Below are 4,913 nucleotides of genomic sequence, written 5' to 3' on the forward strand. Positions count from 1 at the left end.
GGCACGAGTGCTCAGTACTCCTATTCTATAAACACGAGTCCCATCTGACAACAGCGTCCGTGCTACAGCTAGCTCTCCTCCCTCGTTTCTCTCTTCTAATTCTAAACTCGGTCGACGCCCGGTGGGAGGGGTGGGTTTGCTCAACTGCGGCCCCACCTCACAGTGAAAATGTTATGACTGGAATAAAAATGCCATATACTCCCTCCGTTCATAAATATAAGCCTTTTAGATACTATTTCAAATGGAATACATCGTACAGATGTATGTAGACATAGTTTAGAGTGTAGATTCACTCATTTTGCTCTGTATGTAGTAGTCACTTGCTAGAATCTTTAGAAAGACTTATATTTGGGAACAGAGGGAGTACTATACTAATAAAACATTAAGGCCACGAGGCGATGCAGTGCTGGTTACAGGAGGCAAGAAGAAGAGATGCATCCATCGACGACGTCCACCTCCTCGACTCAGGGCACCGGCCCACCGAATGGCGCCTAAGTAGCAGCGGCTTTTGTGGCCAGGTCGACGTGCTTCTGAATAATGGCATCCAAAGATTCCAGCCGCTGGAAGAAGGCCAATGTCTTTCTGTCCTCGCTTTCCTTGTAGTGGCCTATGTAGACGATTTCCTCGTAGACGTGGATGTGCAGGTCGACGATTTCTTGCATGGCGAGGCGCTGCGCAGCGAGCGCGGCCTCAAGGTGCACATTCTTCGTCGCGACCTTCGACACCTGCAGGGCCACCAGGGCTTGAAAGAGTTCGTCACCATGGAGGCCGATGAGGGTGGCAGGCAATGAGGAGCCTGGGCGCGCGGGCTGGAGCAGTACGGTAAGGTCGTTCACGCGCTTCTTGACGGCGGTGAACTTGTAGATGGAGTTGACCATCATGTCATCCATGCGAGAGGTGAAGCCGGCGTCGGCGATGGCTACGATGCCTGCGGTCGCCAGCACCGTCTAGAAACGCTGCGCGGTGCGGGGCCGCAGGCCTACGCCTTGGATGATTTGGCACAGCCGACTGCCGCTCACGTCCATCGCCTCCATAGGTGCTTGTGGCTTTTGTTCACTTGGTCTTGGATTGGAGTGAGCAGTGTTGCGCAGAGACTTGGGAGTAGATGGATTGGAGTGGTGGGGCGCCTTTATTATATGAGAGTCCAAACTCTGTTGCATTCACATCGTACTGGCTCTATTCTGCTTCTCCAATTAATTCCCTCTGCATGTAATTAAGGATGCATCATTGACCGTTCAACGTCTCGGGAACCGCTACCCTCTCCCTCCTTGGCATTCAAGCACCTATGGACCCGTCGATGATGAGGTGCCTATGGTGACTTCATAAATTTGAAGATGATAGTGTCGTGCGTGTGTGCGTTCATAGGGGTGAGTGTATGCGCGTGTATATGAGCGCTTGCGTCTGTACTGTGTAAAAAACGTAAATGCATGTCAAAAGAGACTAGTCAGTATACTCAATATTGTGCACCTCGGAGAGGAAAGCGATAGAACTAGTACGTATTTATTTACGGTGCAGATTTACTCATTTTGCTCCATATGTACTCCGCCTCGGTGTAGTCTAGTCACTTGTTGAAATCTATAGAAGGGCAAATACTCCTTTCTGGTTTACAGGGCTATACTAGCAAGTAGTTGTACGTACTAGTACAATAGTGGGATCACATAGCAATTTTGTCTCATGCAAGAGCCTGGCTATATGCGTGCTCCAATGTTCGCAACTGCAACGTTCGGTGTGCGCTTGGCTCTTCGCCTCTTCGAGAAGACGAACAATGATGTTACTACTACTGCTTCTACAGTGTTGAATCCACTGCTGCATGTCGTCCACCGCGAGCGGGACGGATAGCTTGTTGTAGAAGTACTACAGTACTAAGCAAAAGCCTGTCCTCGTTTGCGAGCAACCGCGCATATAGGTGAGGGAGAAGGCGTGTAGTAAAATCAAGCTTCTCCTCGTTGTACGAGTTGACGCGACACATCATAGCACTGGCCCCACATGCTTGCCTCTAAACTTGGCTAAAAGACCCGTAGTGTACAATATATTTGCTGCAACCTCTAACATTTACCCACCACAAATTAAAATATATGTGGCCATATGCATCGTTCTGATGCAGAGGCCGGGGAGTCCCCCCTTTTTGAAAAAAAACAAATTAAAATATATATTCTTGTCTTGGCCAGATGAGCGTGCAAACTACAATCACCAGGGTGTCAGGTAGGGCCAGAAGACTATTTTAATTTTTTTAAACTTCGAGACGGCCACATAGCATAGAGCCGACCCCAACGATTTTAAGCTTACATGCACGGTACACGCTATCCTAGACTACTCTACACATGAAACTGCCACACGAGCGTCTGTGCTGCGCTCGGCTCTTCGCCTCTTTGGGAAGTCGAACAATGATGGAGTACTACTGCACTGGAGGACTACTACAGTACGCTTCTGGCCATCTCACACCGATTGAACTGCTGCATGTCCACTGCGTGCGGGAGGGAGAGCGTGTAGCGAAAGCTTCTCCTAGTCTTGCCAGCCACCACGCTCATGGGCGAGGGAGGGACGCTCCTGCCTTTGCGTGTATGACAGGTGGGCCCGACAGGTGTGTAGCCAACCTGTCATACAGCCAAAGGCAGGTGCAGTTAAGTCCACGAGGGAGAGGATAATCAAACTTCTCGTTGATGTACGAGTTGACGCGACACATTAAAGAACTGCACTCGATATATTTCAATAATTTGCGTTTACCAATGCATTAATTACAACGCATGCATGCATGCCGTGACTCTCCTTTTGATACTTGCATGTGTTGATTTAATGCACCTTGAAGTAGTATAAAATATGTGACGGTAAAGCTTTGTAATACCCCGGCCCAAGTCGAGAGATGGTTGTGCACGAGGAGGGCGAGATCATGCAGACCGAACAGGACCCGACAATGGAGCTCTCTAAGTCTCGATGGACCTCACCGTGCTCCACTGCCCCTTGTGCCTCCACCCCTTGACGCCTCCAGTGTATGAGGTTCGAATACACCTCGTCCGTTCGGCTGATTGAGCAAGGTGCAGGTTTCTTGATTGATGTGTTGTTCGATTGATTTCTGCAGTGCAAGGGAGGGCACCTGGCCTGCACGGACTGCCACGTCGAGCGCCCTGGGAACCAGCGGCAGTGCCAGAAGTGCGAGCGCGGCGGTGGCTTCGACGTGCGGAACATGGCGGTGGACTCCGTCCTTTCGTCGGTGAGGGTGGAGTGCCCGCACGAAGGCTGTGGGCTCTACGTCACTTACCACAAGCTTGCCGATCACCAGAGCGTGTGTCCTCTCGCGCCCTGCAAATGCCCCGTGCCCGTCTGCGGCTACAAAGGCCCGCCGCCGGCGCTCTACCACCACATCAGCACCGCGCATCCCATGCCCGTGCACAGGATCCAGTACGGCAAGGTGCTCCAGCTGCAAGTGCCACGGTCGGAGCCACGGCTCTTGCTGTTCGCGGAGGAGGACCGGAACGCGTTTTTCTTGGTCGGCGGCGTGCTCGACATCGGCGCGCCTATCGCCGTGTTGGTCGTCTGCATTAGAGCGGGGGCGTCTCCACTACCGCACTATGTGGCCAAGCTGTGGGCGAACGGCCCGCCGGGGAGCCCAAAGGCACGACCGACGCCGTCAAGGTGGAAATGGAGGTGACAAGCAACAAGGATCCAGGCGACGTCAACGTGCAGGAGCTGACCTTCTTGACAGTTCCGCCTAAGCTGCTGGCCGGGGCTAAGCTTGTGTCCCTCCACATTCAGATTGACAAGCTCACGTCCTAAATGTTTCTACAATGCCTTCTGTTTATCTTAGTAATATGCTAATATAGGGATTACCTTGGTCTACTTTAGCTTAAGAAATGGTGGGTTTTCATGGCAATGCATCAATTACTTCGACATCTGATCAGTTATTTCCAATAGTTGAACGGATATTTTGTGTCTGTTGGATATAAAGTTCCTTTGGGTAAGAAGTACTACTTGTCATCAAAATGGATAAAAGGAGATGTATGTAGACATATTTTAGTTCTAGATACATCCCTTTTTATCCTTCAGTTTCCTGGTTTCTTTTGATGTAATAATCGGTTTAGGATGTGGATTGTGTCGTCGGTTGTGAAATGTTGGGTTCTAGCGTGGATGTTTGGCCTTTGTTGGCCTCTTGGGATGTTGCGATTTCAATCTGGTAGCTTTTAGTCCTTCGTGTTACGCTGGAGTTGTGCTGAACTTCTTGTGAATTGTGGTGGTTTTCAGTAATGAAAATCGGAAGGGGCAAGCCCTTCTTTGATAAAAAAAATTAATCGTCCTTATATATTCATCAGTCTTGTTATAAGTTGCAGTAGATGCTATATAGGTCCGTCGAATCTTACATCAAGATCCGTGCTTTCAGATTTTCTTTTTTCTCTCTTAAATCTCAGTCGAGTGAGACATAGCCACGCCATTAAACAGAGGCTCGGGCGCCATTAATGGAGACCTTGGGAGAGAGGTGGACGGTAGATGGAGGTCAAAGGGCTCTCCTCCCGATAAGCACACGCAGGGGTCTGATCGCACGCCTCTCGTAGCCTGCACGGCGCCTCCTAGCTAATAAAAAATGGGGACGCGTGGCGGCACGTAAATGGTACTAGTAAGTTAACGTCCACGGTTTCAATAATACTTGTGTTTCCGATTGTAACGTGACAGCACTTGTTCCAAAATGACTTTGTTGATTGTTAATGTGTGCGCCTTCGCAAATCGGACTGCAAATTTACCACAGCATGTTGGTGCCATGTCATGGCACCAAGCCAAGTTTCATTATTTTCATGCGTGTTTTGGATTTACAGGAATTAAAAAACTAAGTTTCTCAATGTTTCCAACCCAGCCACGATGCCCAGAATTTTGAATTTCATTCCCATTTCTTGCATGGAACCTAGAAATTTACCCGAGGACACACA

General features: G+C 49.6%; 1 pseudogene; it reads left to right on the plus strand.

Annotated features, from left to right (window-relative positions):
• The first annotated feature begins 2,931 nt into the window (after nucleotides 1–2,931).
• Nucleotides 2,932–3,771, plus strand: LOC125554466 (annotated as a pseudogene).
• Nucleotides 3,772–4,913: the final 1,142 nt, after the last annotated feature.

The sequence above is a fragment of the Triticum urartu genome, chromosome 4 (assembly GCF_003073215.2).
Source record: "Triticum urartu cultivar G1812 chromosome 4, Tu2.1, whole genome shotgun sequence".
Lineage (NCBI taxonomy): Eukaryota > Viridiplantae > Streptophyta > Magnoliopsida > Poales > Poaceae > Triticum > Triticum urartu.